The following is a 27,146-nucleotide window of genomic DNA, read 5'->3' on the forward strand; positions in this document are numbered from 1 at the left end:
AGAAAAAAATGCCCAAGGTTAAAATCCTGGGATGTATATACAAATATAAATCATAGCCAACCTGTTCTATCTCACAGTCACTTTCACCAAGGTATTTATTATTTATTTGTGGTGTGTGCCAAATATTTATGAATGCATTAATATCATTAGTCATTTTTTGATGTTATTTTGCTGCATACCTTAATGAATACTTGCTATATGTGCAGATCAAAGCATCTTGTGTTCAGATAGATCCTATTATATCTGACAAAAGTTGCTCTCTTAAATAGAGTAGGTAAAGCCTTCCTCCACAGTCCCCTCCTCTAAATCTTGCTAACAGAATTTGATTACTAGAATTTGCTAATGATTTAAAGCTAATTGTCTACTCCAAGCCTTGGAGATTATGAATTCTACATCAGGGTAGAAGTTGAAGTTTTACTTTAATAAATAATGTGCTTTTAATAGCAAGTGCTGAATATCTGGTTATGGGTGAATGTACAAGTTACATATTTATATGTGTGTATGTATAACATACATGTGCACTGTATATGTTAAATACATTATAATACATATATGTGTATATATGTATGCATATATGTGCACGGGTTGATCTGTTTGGTCTCTAACTGAATTTTTAATATATTTTTACTTTATTCTTTTATTGGTAGAAGCTTTTTCCACTGAAAAAAAAATGTACTTTATAAATGAAGATTAAAAAAAATCTCTTGAGATATATTGACTAGGAATTCATGAAAGTAAATTCAAAATTTCACTTGCTTAATTCTACCAAGTAGGTAGGCTCCTAATAACTAATATCTGGGAATATGGGAACAATTGATCACAATTTTCAGTTCTTGTCTAGATGTTTGGTAGAGCTCAGTTATAACCATTACAGTGAACAACATATACACACATAATCAGTAGAACCTCCTTTCAAGCTCTTTGGGAATGGGCAATAATATGGCTAAAAAAAAAAAAGTAAAAGCACAAATTAAAAGGCTAAAAGAATATTTATTGCTATGGCAACAATGATCGACAGTGTTTGTTCAGATTTGCTGAGCACATGTTTTGTGTCCTGTCTTCTTTGGTGCTGGGAGCAATGAAGGAAGGAAGGTCGGCCAATTCCGCGTTCATCCAGCCTTTATTTTTGAGCGCTTACCACGGGCAGGCTTCCCTACCGCCACCTGAGCGAGCGGATGCCGCTGGACTGCGAACTTCCCACGCGTTTCTCAGTGGTTTCCGTCCCCACCCCTAGGTGGCGCTGGAGCTGGAGCGGTTTACTTCCTTCCGTGAGGTCAGCGGGTTAGGCTCCAGTTACCTAGCTTCCCCTAGGGCAGGCCTTCTTCAGAACAGAGTTCTTATGGGTATTTCAAAATTTCTGCCCCTCCTGCCAGAAGCTGGAGGGGTTTCCTCTGATACTTACCATGAGAACCTAACTGAGGCCCTGGAGGTAAACAGCAAACTGTGCCTCCCCGCCGCCATGACTGCCCTCCCTGGAGCTTTTGCCTCTCAGAGTCGTCCGCACCGAGCCCAGCAGCCGCCCAGTCCGGTTCAGGTCTCCCACCTCGGCCCCGGCTCCCCCCGAGGCTCCCACCTGAGGGTCTGCTGTGAGCCGTGACTCCCTGGATTCACCTGTGGTCTCTCCAGTCTTGGGGGCAGCGGTTTATCTTGCGTCCTTCCCCCTCTTACATTTCCAATGAGAGTTGTTGATTTTTCAGTTCGCTTAGCTTTTTACTTGTTAGGATAGAGTGGTGACTTCCACAGTCCTTACATGTGGAACGGGAAACTGAAAGTAAGAACCTCCCATTTTACAAAGGAGAACTTAGTCTACAACATAGTAAGCAATGCTCAGTCACATAGCTAACACATCAGAGACAGACTAGTATTCTGATTCTAAATCTAGGCTTCTTAATAGGTAATGGGATTCCTTCCCCACCTAGCATAAGCTTTAACAATGGCATGGTCTCTGTCTTCAAACAGAGCTAAGAGGGTCAACTTTCTATCATGTCATTGGCCCAGAAATAAAACTGAAGTGGACGTATGCATGATGGGTGTCAGACACTGACTGTTTCAGAGCAATCTAGGTAACCTCGGGCAAATTACTTAGCCTCTCTTTGCTTTCTTTTCTTCATCTGTAAAATGGCAATAACATTTCTTACAGGATTGGTGTGAGGATTAATCACAGGTAGAGCCTTTGGGACAGTGCCGAGCACATATGCAGGGGTCAGGTAATGCTATTGTCAGTGGTCATAGGAGGAGAGGTAGGAGTTATCTGAACCTTGACCCTGTCCTATCCCTTTGCCTCATCCTGGTTCCTGGCTGGTCCCACATTTCCTTCTCCCACAACTCTCTGTGTGTTTTATTTTTGTTTATTGCTGTGGATTTTCCTTTTCCTGTGCACATTCATCTTTTGGTTCCTGCTGAGCAGCTCTTGAGAATTTTCTGTTGGAGTAATCTCCTGAACCAAAGGAAATTCCTCACATGTCTTGGATTGAACCACTATTACTGATGATCTACTTTAGGTTTGAATGGCTTATTTCTCAAATATAACCCAGGTTGCTGAGACCCTGTTTTGTTTTTCCCCAAATAAATTTGGGCCAAGTATGGCCTTAATACTCAATATCTATAAATGTAACCAGACAAGCTGTCTATTCACAATTCTTGCTAGAGTCAGAAGGGATTACCAGAGACCATGATTGCAGAATCTGGCCAATAGCAAGCACATAGGCATTTCCTGATAATCTTGGCTTACCTATCTATATATATACCGAGGCCTGGCTTCACAGATTTGGAACTAGCATTACAATCCATGTGGATAGCTTAAGCCTTATCACAGCAATTTCTTTGTCATATCCCCAGGGAATGTTTTTGCCTCTTCTATTAAAAGACCATGACTACAGCTGGACTGTGACAGTCTTTTCACCCAAAGAATTACTGGGGCCTCGTTTTCTGTGGAGTAGCATCAGGGGAAGTGAGTGGGCCATGAATGATTTACATTGTTATCATTATTGTCATCAAAGCGTTATTATGGGGTGAAAGAATATTAAAGGGACAGTGAAGAACATCAAGGTGCAGTGGTTAGAGCTGTACATGGAACAGGTCATTACATAATATGAAATGATGAAAACACAGGCAATGGCTTTAGGAATAAAAATCATCTTGGCTACACATCTGAAAAGGGATCTAGTGTACCCCAATAGCAAAGTCATGAAATCTAGGCTTCTGACATGATGGAGAGTTGGGCTGGGACAGACTGGGGTAGGAAGGAAGTATTTAATATTGCAAGAAAGGAACTAATCAAAGTGTACTTTTTTTGTTGGCATTAAAGGGAAAGAAGCTCCAAAGATTACACCTGAAAGCTGTTGTCTTTTGAGCATCATGCAGGGTCTACAAACCCCCGTTCATGCTGCAGCAGGAGACAGAGAAAAATTCCAGAGTATTGGCAGAGAATTTCAGCAGGCTGTTTTGCTAAAGCATACAGGAAACTTAACAAATTTATAAAACCATAGACTGTGGTATCTTTTGACATCTCAAATTTAAGCAGTCGTAAACAAAGGGACTTGAAATAACTTGTGGTTCGATTTGAATTCTATGGGGGCAGAAATAGTAAAATCTGTTTCTACTGGATTGGGACATGCTCATTCATTCATTTATTCATTCAGCAAGTGTTGGGACCTACAACATGCCAGCTACTGTGCTAGCATCTAGGTATGCAATGGTGAGTAGCACAGACACAGTCCTTGTATTTATGGCTTTCCTGGAGTACAAAACAAAGCATTCCAAATTTGTATAAGGGCTGTGAAGGAAATGATCAAGGTCTGGTAAGAGAGCACACTGGGTGGGATGAGGCATCTCAGTGGATAGTGTGGTCTGGTAAGCAGGCTGGTGGGGAAATGCCAATTAAGAAGAAGCTTGACGTATGAGGAGATATCCATTCAATCATAGTGGGAGGGAAAAAGAGGACTGGGTGTGGGAATAAGTATGATCATGTCAATAAACTGAAAGGAAGTATGAGCAATAGAAAGTTCTTCCATTGATATGACTGAGCTTCCACACCAGTTTTATGTCCATTAGATTAATTTCTCTTGAGAGAGAATCTGATTGGTTCAGGCTGAGTCAGGTATCCGGCCCTGCCAATCATCTATGGCCAGTAGGGCATCATCAGGCAACCAAACACTATTGCCTGGGGATTTTCTCTGGGTGGGGAGTTAGCATTTCAAGCAGCAGGTCTGTCCTCGCCTGGGTGTGGGGTGCATACTGGATATTGCTCCTGGCACATCCCGTTGCTCTTTGGAAGTCTGTGAATGAATGAATAAGTGGGCAGTGCTGGTGTACAGAGCAATACTAGGCTATGTGGTGAGAATTCAGGGACTCGGATTTGGTCTTTACCTTAAATAATGGTATAAATTTTACTTATCAACACTCAAGGGTAAGAAATGCCACTTGTGCTTATATCTTTAAATTACGTATGGTCAATTCAAGCAATCTTACCTCTCTACCCCAGCCTGGCCAGCAGAAAACCAAATCTTAGGATTTGGGGGGTCCTTTTCCACTCTCAGTTTAGGAAAATATTCTAAGGGCCCATATAATTGAAGAAGACTTGGAAATGGCCCCCCCTGTGTTTAGTCCTATATAAGCTCATGAGGTCTCTTAAGGATGAGACCTCCACCATCTCCAGACCACCCCGGGCATGGCTCGTCAGGGTCTGTGCTCTAACATTCTTAGCTGCCCTAGCAGAGGGCATGCCACTGGGAGCTGAGAATGTCAGTGAAGAGGGATTCTGCTACTCATAGAATCAACCTCAAACTATTTCCTCCATCTTTTATCTCCGGAAAACCACCTGTGGATGGATGTCTGATTCAGGGGCTTTTTTTGGTCTTGAGGAAACAATAGCTCTGTGTGCCAGACGGTAGGATGAAGGTGCAACTGTGTACCTCTGTGGACTGGCATCTGGATCAGGATGTGAATGGAGCCCCCCGGAATTGTTCGGCTGGCCTTGCAATGACAAAAAAAAGCCTATGACTGTTTTACTAATGGGCACCTACTATGCGCTAGGGATTTTTTGTGTACATTGTCTCTGATCTTCAAAAGAACTTCTATTCCATTGTAATATGGAGACTAAAACTCAGACAGGTTGATGTATTGACAGAATACACAGCATGTAAGTTGCAAGGCTGTTATTAACTCAGTTATGTTTATTTTACTAAAGGATCATGTCAGTTTCTGGTATTTAGTGTCGTTAATTGGGGGAGGGGAATCCAGTTGCTTTGCCCAACCCAACATATATTCTTTATTTTATTCATTCACTTAAAAAACATGGAACACTTTACGAATTTGTGTGTCATGCTTGCGCATGGGGCCATGCTGACGTTCTCTGTATCATTCCAGTTTTGGTATATGTGCTGCTGAAGTGAGCACCATATATTCTTTAAACCCATCCCTTCTGAAAGAAACTCATATAATGTTTTCTAAGCAAATCAATATCTATTGATTTAACAAAAGGTTTGATTTTTGGTTGATCAATGAGCAAAGCACACAAAATGGAGACTACCAGATTTCTATTTTTTGGTCATGATAATCCTGGCTGTTTTGTTTCAGGGAAGGCATTTGTTTTCTTGTTACACAGTATGTTGTGACCCTGCTGCCCAAACCTTAAAACCAAACATGTTGTCTGACATTGATTTTCATTCCCCTTTCAAGTGCCGGGGGCAAGTCTGACATACAGAGTTTGGACCCCAAAATGTTGTTTTTAGACACTGTGATGGTTAATGATAGGAAGGGCAAATACATTTAATCTCATATGAACTCAATTCAGGTGGTAATGGCTACCCAAGCTGCAGTGGTGAGGAGGATTCTGAAGCTGTTTCTAGGCTCAGCAGGAAAGATTGATCATTGACACCTGTCACAGAAGTGGCATGGTGGGAGTGAGAGACAATGTGAACCGGTTTGCGAGGATTGGAGGGCAAAGTATTTGAAAGAAATGATCAGAGAAGTCAGGGCCATAGAAATGGTAAGTTTATCCTGGAAACCAATTTTCATGGTTTGTGAATAGAATTGTGGAGACACAGAGGACATGAGGAAAGCAAAGGATATCTAAGTGAAGGCTGATGGGCTGATGGCAAGCCTCAGGGACCCGCAGAAGATTCTGTATGTTGAATGTATGGAATTACTGGAAATAGTAGAATTAAAGGTGTTGGTAATATGGAAGAGGTGAGTGGAGCAGAGCTCTGATCATCTCTGTTCTTTTGTTCTGGAAATTTCTCTGACCCTGAAAGACACCAAGTTAGGCCACTCCAGGACTAAAATACCGGACATATTTAACCTTTTCTGTTTTTCTGTGTTTTTGTTTTGCTTTGGCTTCGGCTATCCATACTACCAGAACTGATTGCTAGTTTTGATTATCATTTATTTTTTAGTACTGATATTTTTGGCTCCAAATCAGATTTTGTACAGAAAATTCTAATGTTATCAAAACCTTCTTTTTCCCAGTGTTATGTCTATGAAAGTATGAGACTTTGTTATAAGGGAGGAAGCTATTTTTAAAATTTTTTCTAGATGTCTAAATTCTGTAAGTGCAAAAATAGTAACAAGATTTTATTTGGTGTCACATGATATTTTTGCACCTTTAAATTTCAACCACTTGAATTGCTTAAATTTATTACTTTAGCAAATAATCAGACCATAATGTTCCAATTATTGTTAGTCCTTTACAAATATACCATATAAATGCCTGACATGTCTAACTGAAAAGTGCCTGAGGACAGCTGAACATGTGGTCTACAAATTCCCCTACCAGTTAAAACCCAGCCTGTCTCTCTAAGGACTGTAATTTGGGTTTTTTCAATGTGTGACACACATTTCATAATCATCAAAATGAGAAGGTATAGATGATGCTAAAACGACTTGTCTCCTCAATGAAAGAACAAATCCAACAGGTCTTTGGGGAGAAGAATAACCACTAAGAAAATTAAAATTTTACTTCAGCTTCAGGTTTGCTGACAACACATAGGTAACGTCTTGGCCTCTCTGCGACAACATGTATGAACAAAGAACGAAAGATCCGTTTTGGTGATTTACCGTGTGGTGTACACAGATGATTTTGACAGAGTACATTGGAGCACAAAAAGCGTAACTGGGCAAACAATAATATTTTTGAAGGGATAAAAGAGTATCACCTTAGATCAGTGTTTTTCGAGATACTTAGATTGAGACCCACTATAAGAAATGCATTTTACATCACAATGCAGAGAACATTAAGTTCTTAGGTATGTGGGCACATGCACACACACACACACACACACACACACACACACACACACACACACACCCGAGACAAAAGCTTGCTTAAAAATACTTTTCCTTCACATTTTATCTATTCCATTTTTTAAAAGGAGCTGGTTGTGGTTGACCAACTGATTTCACAACTCCCTAATGGATTGTTATCTATATCCCTAGTGTGCAAAACAATTGGCGTAGGCGATCTGAGATCTTATTTTTCACTGACCAATTGTTTGGGCATCATACAGGTACAGTTTTTGTGTAACTGTTGATTTGAATCTCAGTATGATTATGTCAAGTGATTCCGAATGAGAGTTCCAGGGAGTGGGAAGAAATAAGAAATCTGAGTTCAGATTTTGACTTCAACACTTGCCTCTTGTGCACAGCTTGCTGAGAGACAGATTCATGTTTAGCTAAGAACAAAGATTTTGCAGTCAGACCGCCTGGGTCTGAATTCTGGCTCATAGCAGCTGTGTGAATGAAGACGGCTGAGTCACTTAACTTCTTTGGGCCTCAGTTTTCTCACCTGTGAAATGGAAATGATAAATACTGTCACCTCCTTTTGACATACTGCAAAAATTAACATAAGGTAAATAGAGTAAGCATTCAATAAATATTAGCAATTACTACTGAGAGGTCCATAAAAATGTTAGAATCAAGAAGGTGTTTTCAAATATCTGTATCTATTATTTCACACGGTCAAACCTGATCCTGTTAGGCATTAGCTAATGTTTCTTGTGTACTTGCCATGTGCCTGTAAAGAGGCATTTAGCCTTTACCATCTTTACAAAATTTAATCACCATTTGGTCTTCCAACAGTGTAACAAAGACAGCCTTAGTGTTCCAATTTTGTAGATGAAGAAATTGAAGCTTAGAGAGATCAAGAAACACAGTTGGTTAATGGTTGGCTGCGATTCTAGCTCAGGTGTGTCTGACTCCAGAGCCCAGGCACCTCTGTCTATTAGTCCTCTTTGGCTCTACTTCTCTCCAATAACCACATGACTCCCCCCTTCACATAGCGCATGTTTCTGCTCAGTATTCATTTTATCCACCCTGTGTTAAGATAGCACTCTCCTTTTTCATCCCCCACTTCCTGTCTGCCATGTCCCATTTAATTTGGCATCATAACACCAAATACCATTTGCCACTTATCCCTATGTGCACTTATCTTGACTATCTTTCTCACACTGAAATAAAAGCTCTATAGAGCAGGGCCTTGATACTGTTTGCTGCTGTATCCCCAGCTCCTACTGTGGAATCTGGGCACATAATATATGCTCAATAAATATTAATTGTCAAATGAATTAATAAATTAATTGGGGCAAGTGAAACAGAAGTAAGTCACGGAAAAACTTAATATTTAGAAAACTTTACTTACAATTTCATTGTTTTTAGATTTATTTTGAATGTTTTCATGTGTGCCCCATCTTCTCAATTATTAATGTTTGGAATGTTCTATGTCTCTCCTAAGAAGAATAAGGGAACTTCCGTCCATACACTGGACCTTTCTATTTAGTTCCACTCAGTTCATTGCAAATGTACCAAGAAAGTGATGATGCTGTTTGCAATTACTGTATATAGTTGAGAAAAAGACATGAGGATCCGTAATCCTCAGCTGCACTATTCTTATATTCCACAAGATGGCGCTCCGATCCTACAGAAATTAGCTTCTTCATTTCCCCAACGCGTGTCTGGGACCCTGCCTTGCTTTGTCTTTTAACTTAATTGTGCCCGTCTCGCTTCTGTATTTTTCACGGGATTTTTCTTTTCTGTTTTCATCTCTTTTCTTACCTTTTTTTCTGGAATGAGCAGACTACTCTGGTTTTAGTGAATACTGTAGTTTTTTAAATTGACTTATTATACAACTGATCAGATCACTGTGCTAATTAAGTTCACTGCGTAAAACAGTAATTCTGTGGGTGGTTTGTGGTCTTTTTTGCTCTCTTCGTACAGCCTTAGGGGATCTTGATATCAAGGTAGGTGATTTTTAAGCCTATGTGTAGTTGCTCTAATCCCATCATAGCATCATCTACTTACACAGAGTATTTTAACTGTGGGTGAAATCATTATTATGATTTTCATTATGACATTCAAAGTCTGACAAAGGATAGTTCTCTGATAACAGATAGCTGGGGTTCGGTTCCCAACCCTGGATACACCAACGACCCTTCAGACTGTTTGCATTCGGTTCAAATTTAATTCCTGGGTGTCAGTGGTACTTTTCTCAACACTGGGTCTCCACTAAAATGACATGACTGGTAAGCAGCGGACAGTCCAATCAGTTGGTCGTTCCTTGAAATGAGAAGTTCTGCAAGTTTTCCCACTGAGATGACTGATTTTCGGACACATTATTTTTAAGTCAGTGTGACTCGGCTCAAGTGACTCTTCTCACCCCAGGACTCTGTTAACTGCCCTCCTAACGGGATGTGGGTGACTTTGGCGTGCCACCTGCCCAGCATTCGCTGCTGTTCGCACAGCTCTGCGCTCTGAGAAGCCGCGTCGGTAAATTACCAGCTGCATGTTCACGAGCGTCTGCTGTGTGCAAGCTAATACCAGCACTTGGAGGCCTGGACAGATGGGGCTGCAAAATGTTTGAAATCCCACGTAAAAATTGCACTTTTCTTTTTTTTAATACACATATATAAACCGTTAACAATTTACTGCCTCTTAGGGTTTGAAACCTCAAATAGAAACAATATTTCTTTGCCCAAATTATTGTGCCTTGCAACTTAGAGGGGAAGGAGACCCAGTAATTAAAGATAAAACATCAAGTCGTAAAAATGCTCTGTAACAGGGAGCTGCAGGGCTCACTGGAATTGCTTGCAACATGGGATGTGGTGCGTTCCAAACTCTGCTAAATCAGGAGGCTTAGAGTGAGCATGCTGGAATTCCGGGGTGCAATGTCTGTGAGTTTAACTTGACGATGAGGCAACTCCTGACTTGGAAACTACTCTGCCGTTCGAAATAATTCGGTTCAGTTCTGTTTCATTCAATTCAATTTCGTTTATTCATTCACGTGACTGTTCTGGGCCCGCTGTCTATATGTGGACAGTGGGCGTGGGTGCAAAGAAATGCAGAGCCGAGTCCTGCCTCTGCTGGTCACGGTGTCCCCTTCCAAGCCCTCTCCCCACCCTGCCCTGCGCCCTGGCCATCTGGTTTAGGTGGATCACATCACTGCTTCCTCAGCCTGTGGCTTTTGATTGGTTTGGAATTGGAATGGAAATACAAATTTCCCTTTAGGGTTTGAAACCCCAAGTAGAAACAATATTTCTTTGCCGTTCCTCTGGGAGGGGGTGGAGGGAGGGGCTGCGGTATTTGTTCCCTGACTCCCTCCCACCTGAACTGCAGGCTCCTGTCAGCGGTGCTTCTGCTCAGGCACCCTTCTCCTTACAGCCCCGTCTCTGAGGTGATCCTGATTGAGGGTCCCCGCTTTCCCCTTTATGCGTCAGCGTGCGAAGAGCTGCCTGACGTTCATGTCCCCAGGGCCACCGTTGCTGCTTTCCTTAAGCCATAACCACTCTTCTGAAAACACTCCTCTTTGACCGAACCTTTGGGATTATTCAGTCGGTGCCCTGCAGAGAACTCCACAGAGACCTTCAGCGGACTTCAATCCGAGTTTCTGAATTCATTTATATTTAAGTGCTTATTATGGGTCAAGTGACTAGGTGCTGGTCCTGTGGATGCAAAGCCCTGTAAACATGCGAGGTGCAGTTCCAGCTCCCAGTGAAAGCGTTGCCTTTTAGGGAGCACAGCAATCAAGTCCATGACTGCAAAGTCGTGTGGAAGTGTAGGAGGTGAAGAAAGGGGACCTGGGGGCCTGGCTTTCTCTGCGGATGGGGGCTCCCTGAGGGAGTTCGGTTTAAATTGAAATCTGAAGAATGAGCAGGCGTTGATCAGATGGAGGGTGGAGGCAAGTGCGGTAGCTCTGGGGAGGGTGGAGAGCGTGCTGGAGGAGGAAATTCACGGGAGAAGCCCGGACGGAAAGAGGGCAGCTCACTGGAGATGGCGGCCATTCGGTGTGGCCAGGATGGTAGAGGAGGGGACGGCAAAGCGGTTGATGGTGAGGCCTGGCCAGGTGCCGGCCACAGCCACGCCCTCTGTCAGCAGGTTCGGGCTCATCCTAAGGGTGCCGGCAGTCTTTGAAAGGGTTTTGAGTGACTTAGGGATGTGAGTTTCATGAAGAGTCCTCTAGCTGCAGGGTAGAGGACGGAGCGGAGAGGAGCGGGCGGCGGGAGCTGGGCCCGGGCACACGGTGAGGGTGTATATTGCTTTCTCTCCATTCTAACTCCTTTTCTTAGCCCCCCATGGCGGGGAAGCCCCAGAGGCTTCTTGCCAGAGTGATTTAGTTGCCCTGGTAGGAGCCCCAGCAGCCCAGGCTCCGGGGAACGTCGGAGCTGTGTGTGCGGGAACAGGGGTGGAGGGGCCGATGCACAGTCAAGCCTGCAGATCAGGAGCCGTGAGAAAGGGGCTCTGCAGGGCCACCGGGGAACCTCCTGGGCAGCACACTCGGGCTGCCACCATCCCTCGGTGTCCCAGAGAGGCAGGGAAAACCAGCAAAGTGAGACTTGGAACTGCTGGTCCCAGTTCTTTCTTCCTATCCATCTATCCATCCGTCCGTCCATCTATCATCTATCTATATCTATCCATCTATGTATGTGTGTATGTATGTATGTATGTATGTATCTATCCATCTGTCATCCATCCATCTATCTATGTATCTGTCTATCTATGTACCTATCTATCCATCTATCTACTGTTGTCTCTTTGTCCCCTGAAAAGAAGACCTTAGGCCAAAAGGGGGGGACCTAGCTATGCCCCAGAGGCAAACCTTGCTCCATCCCCACCCCAACTTAGAGAAAGTCCAGACCACGTCCCCCCTCTACCTTAGGGTGCCCTAAACACTCCTCTTCCCCATGAGAAACACCTGTGGCCAGTTTTTTTTTTTAAATCATTCTGCTGAAGATTAAAGTTGGGGGGAGAGAACATATGTGGCCCCGGCTCATGCTCTTGCCCCTTGGTTGGAGATGGACATGGTTCACTGACAGTTGCCAGGATGAGTCTAGAGAGGGTAGAGGGAGCCCCCAGAAAGGAATTAGAGCCACATTCATATAAGAGTAGAGATCTTGGGTGGCCTACCCACAATGAGTGTCACCAAGCAGCGTCAGGCTTGTGTTTCCCTGTCCCAGCTTAAGGAGAGCCTGACAGAAGCAATCGGGAGAGGACCCCCAGGATCAAAACCAGAAATCTCCTACCTTTCTTGTCCAACAAAGTCCCATCCCTTTCGTGTCCAGCACTGCCCTAGACCTGAACTCAACAAGGTTGGAGCAGGGCACAACCCTGATCAGAGAAGAAATTCTGCTTTAAAATAATAGCACTGAGTTTCCTAATAACTGAAAGTGTCCAGAAACTGTGGACTAGGCCTAGTGCTGTCAGCATGGAAGGAGAGGGGGGATTTCACAGAATAAGATGAGAATGAAATAATCTGTTTATATCCCACTGAGTTTCCACTTCTCAATAAACAAACGTGCATATATGCTTATACATTCAAACTTAAATGTGCATACATTAAAAAAATTCCATTTATAAATACACATATAAGAGAAACTCCATTTTTATTAGATGCTTTCTGTCCATGTATTACTTATTTTGTGATCTGTTTACAAGTGCTGCCTATTGCTTTTATTGGAATAAAGTTGATATACACTATTATATTGGTTTTAGATGTACCACATAGTGACTTGATAATTACTAAATGCGTGCCATGGTAAGTTCAGTACCAAACCAGGTATTACAGTATTCTCTATGTTGTACTTCCACTCCTGGACTAATTCAAGGGGATAAAGATATACAAACTTCAGACTGTTGCCTATTTTTTAAAAATAGGTGCTAATTTTTGTTTTAAATGAAATGTTTTTATACTATGACTGTTCATCTTACATAATATGTTTGGAAATGTTTTTCCTGTTTTTCTTTGAATTCAATTCATAGTTCTTTTATTACAGGCAGTTTTAATTGGTATGCAGTCTAATATATCAATAATTTACTTTAAGAAGCTTCCTTTGTTTTTCTGCTTAGGCTTTCTTTACCCTGAGATCAGAAAAATCTTGCCCGTGTTTTATTCTAGTTTATTGTTTCATTTTTAAACATTAAATTCTTTAATCTACCTTGAGCTGATTTTGATTTATGTTTCGTGGTAGGGATCTACTCCATCCACAGTTAAACCAATTATCAAGTAACATTTACTGAACATTTATTCTGATTTAAATCCAGGAAGGGTTTATGTTTCCCCCTTTGCAGAGCATCAAGGTGTACATGCAGGACGCAGACTTTACAGTGAGCGCCAAGCCCCTGCTCCCTTGGGCTGGTATGGTCTCACCTTTGCAATTAGCTGACTGAAGGCTAGGACAATTCACTTAACATGCTCAGTTGCTTCATAGTGTTAAATTAGCCTAACAGCATCTTTGAGGGTTATGAAGAGGATTAAATGAGCTGAGCCGTCTATAATGGCTCATCAGTAAGTGTTGAAACATCTAGTTTTATCCTGTTGTATGTTTAATTGAATGCCTTCTGTACTGGAGCTAGAGATTCTGAACACTTTTATAATCCCACTAGTTTTCTGAGCAACTCACTTTATTTTTCTCTGTGTTTTAGTTAATAACTTCTATGAACAATAGCTACTTATGGCACAGAGCTGTTTGTGTTTCTTGGTCTCATTTGAGATTCTCGCTGTTTCTATAATTATATATATGCACACAAACATGAGACTGTGCTATATGTATGTGCACACACATATATGTGTGTGTGTGTAGAGAGTGTTTTTAAAGCTGTGAATCGCTACACAAGTAGAAGTTACATTTACTAAGATTTCCTTGAAGAACTGCAATCATAGACCATCTTTAGAGACCAGGTCTTAGTTATATCCTGAGTTGGCTTTATTAAACTGAGAAAAATTGGACCTATTCTGCAGCTGCCTGGTTTCAAGTAACAGAAACTGACCCTGGTTAACACAAAGAGGGAATTTATTGGAAGGATATGGAGTTGCTCATGGAACAGAAGTGGGAGGGGAGCAGGGACAAGGACCCCAGCTGTCTGTGTGTGCTGGGGTAGTCGGAGGTGGAGGAGTGGATGCTTTACAGCAGGAACTGATAAAAGATTCTCCCCTAAACACTCCTCTTCCCCATGAAAAACACCTGTGTCCAGTTTTTTAAAAAAAATAATCATTCTGCTGAAGATAAACACTGGGGGGAGAGAACATACGTGGCCCCGGCTCATGCTCTCGCCCCTTGGTTGGAGACGGACATGGTTCACTGACAGTTGCCAGGATGAGTCTAGAGAGGGTAGAGGGAGCCCCCAGAAAGGAATTAGGGCCACATTCATATAAGAGTAGAGATCTTGGGTGGCCTACCCACAATGAGTGTCACCAAGGAGCATCAGGCTTGTGTTTCCCTGTCCCAGCTTAAGGGGAGCCTGACAGAAGCAATCGGGAGAGGACCCCCAGGATCAAAACCAGAAATCTCCTACCTTTCTTGTCTAACAAAGTTCCATCCCCGCCAGAGACAGGTAAGATTCCTCAAGGGAGGAATAACCTAAGACAGGCACAGTCGCAGGGGGGCCATCAGGTGAGAAATTGGGGATCAACAGAGGTGAGGCTTAGAACCTCACTCCCCCTGTTATGAGAGAAATATTCTGCATCCATGGATATTTTATTGCCCTTGTCTAGCTTGGATTAACACATAGTCTACAGGCACACACCTGAATATCTATATTTGCTCTCTTACAACACTAAACTATGTTTTCTACCTTTATCTTGCATCTACCTACCACTTCAGCATTTAATTAAAAATAATAATAATAAAGAGAGAAATGTGGTATCCACATATAAATCAAGTATAAAAATCAAACGAATATTCATATTCGAACTGATTGTTTATAGTTCATGATGCATGAGCAAAACCGAAAGTTTCTGTGATGACTGCCCTTGTACTGTTCACCATGTAACTTATTCACTATGTAAGAATTTGTTCTCCACGTAAGAACTTGTTCGTTATGCTTCAGAAGATTGGAGACTGATGAAAATTAGGCTTGGGGTGGATTAATGATTGTGCATTGAGCATTGACTCCCCTATACAGAATTTTATTGTTGTTAACAACCATTTGATCAATAAATATGAGAGATGCCCTCTCAAAAAAAAAGAAAAAAAAAGTACAGACTTCCAATTGTAAAATAAATAAGTAACCGGGATGTAATGTATAGCATAAGGAATATAGTCAAAATATTGTAACAACTTTGTATGGTGATAGCTGGTAGCTAGAATTATCATGTATATAAATGTTGAATCACTGTGTTGTACACCTGAAACTAAAGTAATACTGTGTGTCAACTACCCTTCAATAAAAAATAATTATCTACAAAAAAAAAAAAGTTCCATCCCCTTGGTGTCCAGCACTGCCCTAGACCTGAACTCAACAAAACCACCTTCTCAAGAAGAGTGAGGGCAGGTAGAGGGACTCGCAATCTTGATGTTCTGAGAGCCCATGAGGTCCACCTCTAGGGAACTCAGTGCTGAGATAACGTAACCCAGCACCACGGGCACGAGCAAGTGCCAAATTCCCGCAGCTGAGAAATGGCAGAGGAGGAACACAACTGATCGCTATCTTAATCTTAAGACTCCAGACTTTTCTGCTTCAGCATAAGTGAATCTCCTTCAGTCTGCTTCTAAAGAGTAGAGAAGAAATGGAAACACGAATTCGTAAGGCTGTGCCTTTCTCTCTGTACATGTTCCCGAGGGGAGGTGATCCATTAGAAACACAGGCAGACATGCCAAGAGCAGTAAAAGGCGCAGGCTCTGTGGGCTAAGCAGGCTGCAGTTAAAGGCTGTCCCTGAGAATCTTGGCTCTTTCATTAATTCCAGCCTTGGAGGTGGGCCCAGCCATGTGGTTTCGCCACAGCAAGGGGCGATATCCTAATGATCAAATGCTCTTTGTTGCTTTGAACTTCATTTTGTCTAGCAATGCACTTTGAAGAATGGCAAATTGAGTTTTCAATACTTTGTTGCTGAAGCTAAATCTAGAGGTAATAGAAGCCAGTTGAAATCTGAAGGGAACAGCTAAGGTAAAGCTCCCAGCACAGAGGAGGCAGAAGGACTCAAGCCTGGTGTCTCAGTGGGTCATGCAAGCTCCTTCTGTGCCACTTGTCCCCGTTTATTATGTTGGAAACTGTAGTTGGAATTCATATTTGGACAATCTGGTTTTTCACTGGAAAATAAATTCCTTTCAACATTCTCTTCAGAACAATAATACTTGCGTGTGTATAGAAGGCATAGGACAGAGTAATGAGAAATGGTTTCTCAATGGGCAGTAAAATATCATCATGCTTTGCTTAAAAATCTTAGGCAACTAAAGTATCATATTCACTTTTTTCTGGATGGCTAACTAGACCTTCATTTTATTTACATTCCTATTTTATTTCCATGATAACACCCCAGCCATCTTGAGGTAATGCTGTTCAAGTAGATCAATAATTTGAGCATATCTAACCCCTGGACTAGTTCCTGGCACAGAGCGGTGGATCAATAAATGTTAATTAAATGAATAAATTCATTTACTTTCCTATAACAACCCATAAACACAAAGGAAAAATTCAAACAATGGTGTGATTGAGTAAGTGACTAAAATGTTTTAGTCTGGTGGCCTCTTTAAAACAAAATCCTGATCTTCAAACTGTTTGATTCTGTCTGAAAGAGAATGTATTTATCAGTGAGAAATGAGTGCCCTTTGACTGGAGAGAGAGCAGGCAGCACGGGGCCTAGTTCCTACACCTGCGAAGGAAAAAGTTCCCCACTTTCACTTTCTTGGTGTTTGCTGTGGCGTTTTAATTCAACTTGATTTCTGGTTAGGAACACAGTGAGACTCTGACAATAGCAGGACATTTCAGAGAAAAAGTTCGGCTTCTCTATCTTGCTATTCATTTGAGAGCTTTAATTTGAATAATCATAACTCACAAGGCAGTATGTTATGCATTCCGGCTAAGAACCTATAGCAGATAGAGTTACCAGTACATATATTACTTGTAAACAGCTTTACACAATATACAGCAATCACCTGTTTTTAAGTGTATAATTCAATGGTTTTTCATGTGTTTACAGAGTTACTCAGCCATCATCACAATCGAGGTTTAGAATACTTTAATCACTCCAAAAACCAAGCCCGTACTAGTTAGCTCCTCAGATCCTGCATCACAGCCCGAGACAAGTACTTACCTACTTTCAGTCGCTATGGGCTTGCCTGTTCTGGACATTCCATACCAATGGGATCACACAACTTGGGTCTGGCCTCTTTCATTTAGCATGAAGTTTTTGAGGTCCTTTGCGTCACAGAATGTCTTAGTACCTCATTTTTTTATTGCTGAATAATTTTTGATTATGTTTATTCATCAGTTGATGGATGTTTGGGTAGTTTTCACATTTTAGATATTATGACTTAAGCTGCTATGAACATTTGTGTACATGTTTTTGCATGGACCTATGTTTTCAGTTTTGTTAGCATATACCTAGGAGTAGAATTGCTGGATCACATATAATCCCACATTTAATTTCTAAAGACCCACCAAACTATTTTCCATAGTGATGGTGCCATTTTTTCATTTATATTTACTGTGTCTTTATTTAATGAGAATGAGTATCCATTGCAAGACTTAAAGGATTTCTGTACTCACTGAAGACACCCTATATTTATAAAGTATTCAGTGTAGTGTCCATCACATCAGACTTAATCCTCATAGTAAGATTATAAAGATGGTATTATTTGAAGCCCGCTGAAAGGTAAGAAAGATGAGAACTGTAAAAGTGACTTGCCCAAGGCCACACAGAATGTAAGACTCCTAGTATGTGTCTTGCTGGCCCCCAAACTGAGCTAAAAATTTTAACTACTGCACTATAAAGCCTTTTTCTCCTTTTACTTCTGGAGGTGCAAATGACCACATGTACTGGGCCAGCTATAAATTTAGTTGAGGGGATACACATTCTGGAACCAGGGAGCCACCCTTTTGGTACAGGATGAGAGACAGATTCTACCCACAGGTTGACTGCTAGTACTGTGTTGATTGATAGGCTCAGGAAGTTACAGGAAATTTCTGTCTGATTCATCATGAGGGGTTCTAAATCCAAGAAAATAAAATACCTCACTACCTTACACAGTCTGGTGAATGCTTCCCACAGACCAAGCATTCTGCTCAGGGAAAACATCCAACATATTAAGTCCTTTACTCTTCGTAGAATTCTAATATAGGGGACTGGATTTGTCCCTGTTTTATAGATTGGGAAATACTGGCTTAGAGAAATCAAGTACCTTTGCCCAGGTCACAGAGCTGGAATTGACAGAGCTGAGGTTTACACATTTGCAAACTGGCTTCAAAACCTGGGCTCATATACACGATGCTATGAAATCTTTTTAGAAGGAGCAACCACTATGAAATTTATTCTAAGGCTCTTCTATAGAAAAATTGGTCTGTGGTTATTTTGAAAATAGAGGTTTTAAAATCTATGTTTAGTAAATGCAATTTTAGTTTTCAACTTCAAAGTAGTATGTGAACAGAATTATAGCTCTTTAGTCTTGACAAATGGTTGACTCTTTGGAAGAAATATTGTATTCCAAAAGCTGCAAGTTCATTAGGTTTTTGAGTCAAAAGCCAAAACTTTTTTCTCTCAGCCGAGTGTTTTCTTGTGGAATTCTGGGATAACCCACAGCAAGGATTAAATGGAAAGTGAGATAATCTGGCGAGGGCATTATATAAGCCAAAATAATAGCCCATAGGATGTCCTGGGGCCTTTGGTGCCACCCCAGGGGACAGCCGGCTCCATTCTGCTCCTGGGATAACTGGCAGAAGACTTTCTTCGAGGCTGATCTCAGCACTTGGCTCTCGGGTTGCATACAGAGCTGAAATGGTCCTGGGGTGCTGACGAGATCAGGGACTGGGTGGTGCAGGCCCTGATCAAACACATCCTTTACCACCTAATCATCATGAAAGAACTGAACATGCTGTTTAATTCTTCTGGGCATGTTTTTTTTTTTTTTTTTTTTTTTTTTTTTTTTGTCTAACAGATGACAGAACGCACTACTTAGAGTTGCTTTGAGAATGAAATGATCTGAAACATGGACACACTGAAGGGCAATCCTGGGCCCATAGGTGGCTTTTAGAATCATCAGTGTTCAGAAGCAGAGACTTTGGAGGCAGACAAATCTGAGTAGGAAGCATGGATCTGGTTCTTACCTTTCTGTCTAGAGAAGGCTGAAGATATATGACTATATATGCTCCTCATTCCATAGAGTAGAGTGATGGCCAGGAGGTGGCTGCCCAGCCAAGGTCTACCTTTCCCATTTCCGCCTGGAGTTAAGGATCACTATCCGAATGCATTCTAGACTACGGAAATGTAGCAAAATGACGTGCACCGCCTCCAGGCTTGACCACTAAAACTACCATGTAGTCTCCTCCACCCTCTTTCTCCTCCCTATTTTTTTTAGAAATCCATGTTCGCAGAGATTCTAGCAGCCTGGATCTCTGCCTTCCTGTTCAACAACCCAGTGTTATTGCATAGGCAAGAAAAAAATGTCTATTGTGTTTGTGCCATTATGCAATTTCGGGTCTTTTTGTTAGGTTAGGGTTGGTTATCAGTTACACTTGGTGCGTGAATTGGTTGCACTTGATGCCGGAGGAGGTCATCCAAAGGGCGTGACTGCCCGTGGACCCGAGGGCTGGGTGGGAGGCTCCTGGCCCCTCCCCTGCCCTTGTGCATTTCCCCGCACGGTTCCCAAAGCCGGAGCCGTTTGGAGGTAGAAGCCTTGCGAGTGAGGTGCTGCGGGGACCATGTGGCTGGTACGCGTCTCTGGACCCCCTTGAGGTGTCTATATAAACTTCTAAGACTCTGCGCATATAGAGATCCCCTCGACTTGGGGCCGCCCAAGACAAGCCTCCTAAGTAAGTTTCCTTCCTTCTTATCACCGCCACCTGTCCACCTGGAGTGGCCTGAGTCTGTCTTCGGTTTTTCCCCACTTTCCATGTGTGGGTGGGGATGTTGTTTAAAACTTCATCTGGGAAATTCCTGAGGTTACAAACCAAGCATTGGTGAGCCAGCCAGCCAGGAGATGGAAGAAATGGGCCCGGGGAAGAAGCATTCTCTGGGGATAGCCTGGGTTGCCACTGACATCTGTGTGGGGAGGGCTGGCCTGGAAGTTAGATGCCTTGGACCTCCATGTGAGTGCAGGGACGCCCCCAAACGCCGGCGGGCCTGACGCCTGTTGGAGGAAGGGCGCGGGTGCGGGGCGGCAGAGCGGGGAGGCGCGGGGCGGGGGCCGGTCTGGCATCTCCGGGGGCCGGGCTGGCCAGCGGTGTCCGGCTGGATGGAGAGCTGGGATTAGAGAAGGATGTGCGGGCGTCCACTGCTCTGTGAGAGAGCGGGATGGTAACTTGGGAGACCTTAGCGGGCCGTTTTGCAGCGCTGAGGGGGCGCAAGCTGCTGCGGGTTAAGGACCCAGCGCTGTGACAAAGCCTGATGAGGACCCTGGGCGGTGGAGTCCCCGGCAAGGGAGGAGAGTGAGGAGGAGGCGGGTGGGACGGCGAAACAGTAGAAATGCCCCGGGCCGTCCACCCCAGCGGAAGGGAGAGCAGCAGCGAGGACAGCCCAGCAGCAGGGCAGCCCCCAGTTAGGGAAATATTCATGATGAGAGAACATACCCCCGCGGAATTCACTGAGAAAGCTGCCGAGTGCCGGCAAAAGGCCAGGGACAGGATCCAGGCACGGTCAGCGCAGCTGTGGGATACACTTGGCATGTGACCCTGGGCAATTATTTATCTTCTCTGAACTTCAATCTGTAAAATGAGGGTAACCATGTTTACTTTGCAATTTTGTTGCGAGGATTAAATGAGATCAAATATAAAATTTTCAGCATGATCAGCTTACTATTATTCTATTACTACTATTATTTATATTTAACTTAAGTTCAAGAGCTGAAGTGTTGGAAGGCATTTAATGGTCCATTTGTGCGGCTGCTATAAATGTCTTTTTTCGTTCAGTAGTGTTGGTCCAGAACTCTGGGAAACAATAGAGGGAAAGTCTAACTATCTCTGTTATCAATTATTCACCAGTTTGAGAGCCTTTCTCCCTAGAATCTAAACTCCATGAAAGTTGGGATTGGGCCTTGTCGCTTCCCTCCATAGCTGCTAGCTGAGTTTCTTGTATATATAGCAGGTGGTAAACAAATGTTGGGTTTTACCTGCTAGTATTTATTGAACGCTTCCTGTGTTCCCACCGCCATGCATGCATATGTTCCATTTTCTTGTATTGGCTTCAGACGTAGTATCTCCTGGGAGCCTCTCAGCAATGCCGTGAAGTGAGTAGTAGTACTTCCCCGCTGTGGAATGGGCAATGGGAAGTTATGTGCCTGAGGTCACACAGCAATAGTAGCAGAACTGATATGTGATTCCAGGTAATCTGACTTCAGAGGCACTATTCTGCCTCTCCTAAATGAACAAGTAACATAATCTTTAGCTTATTGAGGATGTATCCCGTAAACACTAAACTCTTTACATGTATAAACCCATTTAATACTCACTATAACTGTGTCAAGATTGAAATTGTACAGTAGGTGGAATTGTGTCCTTAAAAAACACAAAAGGATGCCTTCATCTTTGTTCTCTTTGGAAAAATACCCATAGCAGAGGAAAAACATCTACCCATGAAAGTTCGATAGTCGTACGGAGAAGAAAGCCGGGCTGTGCATACTGTTAGGAGAACTCTTAACACCTTTTCATTCCTTCACCATTGATTGAGCATCTGCAGTTTATCAGGCACAGGGCTGGGAGCTGAGGATACAACAAAGAAGTCAGTCCCTGCCCTCCTGGCCTTTTCTTCCTAGTGGGAGAGGGAGACTTAAACACTTCGTGAACCTAACACATATCACAGCCAGAGCCAGCTGACCTCTTTATGCCAGGAACACTCGGACTTACATGGGCAGTTTGCACAGTTAAAAGGAGCCAAGTAGGAGGTAACAACTGTGCTTATACATGAAGTGGATGACTTGTGAGTGTTTTCTCGTTGGGGGGCAAGGAAGCAAGAGAAACAAATGTGATTTACAAGTATTTGTTGGGTTCACTTATTTTAACATTTCCCATATGCTCAGAAGACAACATACGTGAAAACATTCTGAAGGGTCTGGCAGGCCTTCCTATTTACTCCTTGCATTCTGTGGTCTCTTATTATGATGTCTGATAATATTTGTTATACGTTTGTCCAAGAAACAAAATATATACATGCAACAATTAAAGTGGTTTCTATTGCACATTTTCTTGGGAGTGTATTTGCTAGAAGGAAGTCAATTAAAACTAGAACCAAAAATTACAGACCACTAAGGTGTGTAGATACTGCAAATAAGATCTTATATTCTGAGAGCACTGGAGCCTTACAAGGCTTAAGGCTTTTCGTGTACCTGCCCATCTTCTGCCCTAAATAATAGCCTTGGGAAGTTTGCAAAGTGTTTTGTTCATTTTCAAGATGAGGAAACAAAATCTCAAAGATATAAAGTCTATATCTTACTTGGGTCAGATCAGATCCTTAATAAGTTGCAGAACCATGATTCCAACCAAGTCCATTTTATACGACCTTTCTAACTCTAATACACTAGTTATCTTGATTTGAATCATGGCCTGACACCAATATTTTAATGTCTGTCATCTTTTTTGTATCAGAAATTTTACATTTTGTTGAAAATGTCCCCTAGACAAAGTGATGCTTTGGGTATTTAAGCAGATCTTGTAAGGTCATTAAAAAAATATTTTTCTCATTCCTCCCCATCCATCAATTTAAAAATTGATGGTTTCCCAAGTCTTTTATGGAAAATACTAAAACAATTTTCTGAGTGAGTTTATCTGAGCCTGCCCAGCTCTCGGCAAGGATGAAATGTTTCAGACCCATCTAGGCGAAGCCCAGCAGTTTGACTGGAACAAACATACAGTGGTATGGGCAGCTCAGGGTAAATCTTCTGCCTTCCACCAGGACATCCCTGAGTTCACCTTGCTGACAGCTCCCCTGCTTAGAACATGTTAGCGGGGAGTCTGTGCTTGTTCATTGCTTGGCAGGGCCCAAGAACAATCCTCCTATTCTTGGCACACTGAGTGGTCTAGGAGTGCTGTATGAATATTTATATTCCATCCACCCCTCACTTATATGTGGAAACTAAAATAGTCAACTTCATAGAAGCTGAGAGTAGAATAGTGGTTGCCAGGTAGAGGAGGGGAAACTGGGGGAGGTAATGGTCAAAGGATATAAAGCTTCAGTTATGCAGGGTAAATAAGTCCTGGAGATCCATGCAGCATAGTGCTTATAGCCAACAATACTGTATTGTAGACTTAAAATCTCCTGACAGGGTAAATCTTCTAAGTACTCTCACTCCCCTCACCTCTCACCCCCCACAGCAGTAGTACTGAAGAGGGGTGGGAGGGAACTTTGGGAGGAGATGGGTATGCTTACGGCCTTGATGATCATGATGGTTTTATGGGTGTATATTTATCCCCAAATTCATCGAGTTGTATCTCTTAAATATGTAAGGTTCTTTACATCTCAATCATACCTCAATAAAGTAGTTGAAAAAAACATAAGAAAAAAAGAAAGAAATTCTTAGCAATTCCCTTTTTCTTTTTCAAAGAAGGAGGGGCCACTGCAGTCTGTCTTACATCCGTAGTACAGAACCTCATCACCTTTCCGTGGGCGTCATTAATGATTTCCTGGTTTCCCTCTCTCTTTGGTCCCTTTTTCAGTCTGGTCCATTTGCCACATTACAACCGGAGTTTTCTTTCCAGAATTCTAGAACTGATCATGTCATTCTCTTACTTAACACTCTTGGAAAGGTCAGTATATCCAGTTCAAGATGAAGTCCAAATTTAAGGAATTCAGGGTCCCAGGACATCCCAGTGATTGACCTCAAGTGACCTTTCTAGGGTCATGGCTACCACATCCCCTAGAGCAGGGTGCATTCTAACCCCTGTGGCCTTCCTGCCTCTTCTTTATCAAAGCCAACATTCTCACATCACAAAATTTTCCTTGTAATGTTTCCAGCCACAAATGCATTTGCTGATTCTCTCAACCGGTAAAAATGTGTTCACTCTTTTATGGTTCAGTTTAAATTCCTGCTAGGGTGGATTGCCTACCTTGATTATCCTTTAGAATTACATGCTTATAACCCATTACTTGTATAGATGTTTAACATAACTGTCATTCTTTCTTGATTTATAAGGTAGCTACTTTTGTGTGTACTTCATCTACTAGATTATGAAGGCTGGCTTCATGGGCATGCACTGCACAGTGTCCATGTTTAAGGGACCTCACACTTGGCTGAATGCAATGCTACCTCTGACTGATATCTTGGAAATCTTAAGAATTTTCAAACAAGTAGCCCTGCGTTTTCATTTTGCACTGGGAGTCTTGCAAATTTTGTAGGTAGTAGTATCCTAAGGATAGGGGCTATTTCAGATCCATCTTTACCTGTACCACTATATGCCTTTCCCTAGTTGCTGCCTATTTTTAAATGCTTGTTGAAAAAAAAAAAGGAAATGAGTAGCCGAATGATTTGCTTAATTAAAACATGTCAGAGCAAAAAATAGGCTTGAAACTACCTGGGAAATCTGTATATCAAGGGATACAAGATTTCCCCAGGTCTAGGTAGTATGGCATTGAGTTCCAAGGGTTTTCTGCAAACCACACTTACTGCTTGTTAGGGAGTGACATGTTTCTACCAGAAGCAAATAACAGGCTTCCAGATGAGGCTACCCCTGGGACTGCTGAGTGAAGCTCGGAGGCATGGGATTGGAATCTCTTGTAAAGATGGGAGGCAATGAATTCCCTTCTAGAAGCTCACTTAATGCGAGATTCTTGGCATTCTTCTTGTAGTAGCCACACATTTGCCAGACTAGCCCACACAACTGGGTTTCCTGAAGAACTGTTTTTCAGTTGTTTCTAGACCAAGCTGCTCCATGGAGAAGGTATGGGCATATTCCTAGGAAGGACTGCCTCTGAGTGAGAACAAGCGTGAGGTCTAGGAAGCAGGAGGTAGAAATCTGTAGAAAGAACAAGATTTTGTTTCCAAACAGAATTCTTTACCCTTGTTCCTGCCAGTCATGCCTAAACTGCTATCCCAGGATGAACACAATGACTTCCCTTTAGCTTTCACAGTTTTTGAGAGATAATGTTCTTGCCTTCACGAAAAGGAAATTATTCTTTTAAAGTAGTTGTTCATAATTAGTCTGGTTCTTTAAGAGACTGTAAAGATTATGGTTTTGTTGAAAAAGTGAAAAAGAAAACTAGATGTTTTGAGTGAAGGGATATAGGATTTTTGTGTTGAGGACTCGGGCAAGGAGCCATTCAGGAGCGCAAATGGGATCTCGCATTGTAGGAGTGGGAAAGCAGCTGTGACAATACATAAACAAATGGATACGTTTATTTTCCAATAAAACTTTATTTACAAAAACTGATGCCAGGCTGGGTTTGGCCCTTGGGTTATAATTTTCTGACTCCTGCTATAGAAATATTGACAATGATACACTGGGAGAAATTGTACAGAGATGCTTCTTTTAATATTGTCTATAATACCAAGGATCTCAAATGGCCATCACCAGTAGAATGGTTGCATATGTTGTATATTCAGTCAGTGGAATGCAGTACAGTATGCTCTCCAGCTACATGTACTGATGCGAGCTAATCCCAGACACAAGGAAGAACAAAGTAAGGAAATGAAGATCCACAGAATGACATGACTCTAAAGTTCAGAATACTTAAGCAGAATGTGGAGAAAGTGAAGGTTCCTATGGCCAGGATTCTCACCTGGCCCTGGTCATTATACTTGTGGGCAATACATTGTTTTTGACTCTATATAAAGAAGCTCCGCCTAGTGCTCTGGGCTGTAGGGCTGCAGGAGGGCAGGGGCTGGAGTGGTGGCAGTGCTGAGGACAGAGACTGAGACGGCTGTGGGGGTCAGAGGGGGCCAGAGGCGGAGACCGGCTTGCTGCGTGCAGACTCGCTCTGAGTGGATGGAATTCTAGTGACTGACCTGCCACTGTGGGAATGAAGTTGGGTATAAACCCTTTCACCCCAAGAATGTTCCATTGTCATTTTTCAGTCTCATTGAATCCATACTGAATTTGTCTGGGGCTGAAACCCGTTGGCAAGACAAGAATATAAATATACTTAGGGATACATATCCGTGGGGATACATGGAGGGAAGGAAGGGATGACTAAGAGAGGCTTGGAGTCACCCCTGGAGAGAAGTGGGGATGAGAATGGGTAAAGTTCTAGGAGCTTCAGGAGTGCTAGTCAGCTCTGTTTCTTATGCTAGTCTGTTGAACATAGAAGGTTTATTATATTCTTTGAGAAATAACACATTTTAAAACTTGGGAGGAGATGCATAATTACAAATAAAAGCAGGGTTAAGTGACATGTGCAAAGCCATTCAACTGGTAAGTGGCAGAACTGGTATGTGAACTTGGTCCCTTTGGCTATAAAACTCAGAATCATTTCACTTGCTCCTCAGGTGCCTGGGTTTAAGCCGGTATTATTTTACTGTAGTCCTTGCACTTAATTACTTCTCTATTTATACTGCAATACCACAAAATAGATCTGTGTAGCCTCCACTTTACCCGAATCAGTGGAGCCTGTCAAGTTAATTGGTTGTGACACTCGGCTTCCAGAATGGGTAATTATCAGCTGCATTGAGTGGGAAGCTCCTACGACAGTTAATAGTACATGTAGACAGCAATCTGTGTGTTGTGGCAACTGAAGAACAAGCCAAGAGTGTAACATTAATCAAAATGCCAATGTAATGTACCAGAAAATATAGTTCCATGAGGA

The 27,146-nt window shown here is 42.4% G+C and overlaps 1 protein-coding gene and 1 non-coding gene across 3 annotated transcripts in view; one reads left to right on the top strand and one right to left on the bottom strand.

The window, feature by feature from the left end:
• LOC140848000 (serine/threonine-protein kinase TAO1-like) overlaps nucleotides 1-27,146 on the top strand; it is a 398,025-nt gene that overhangs the window by 44,915 nt on the left and 325,964 nt on the right. The window lies entirely within an intron of this gene.
• On the bottom strand, nucleotides 5,290-5,397 carry LOC140848106 (U6 spliceosomal RNA). Its single transcript, XR_012128655.1, has one exon. It is a non-coding gene; the product is annotated as a U6 spliceosomal RNA (small nuclear RNA).

This window comes from Manis javanica, chromosome 2 (assembly GCF_040802235.1).
Source record: "Manis javanica isolate MJ-LG chromosome 2, MJ_LKY, whole genome shotgun sequence".
In the NCBI taxonomy this organism is placed as follows: domain Eukaryota; kingdom Metazoa; phylum Chordata; class Mammalia; order Pholidota; family Manidae; genus Manis; species Manis javanica.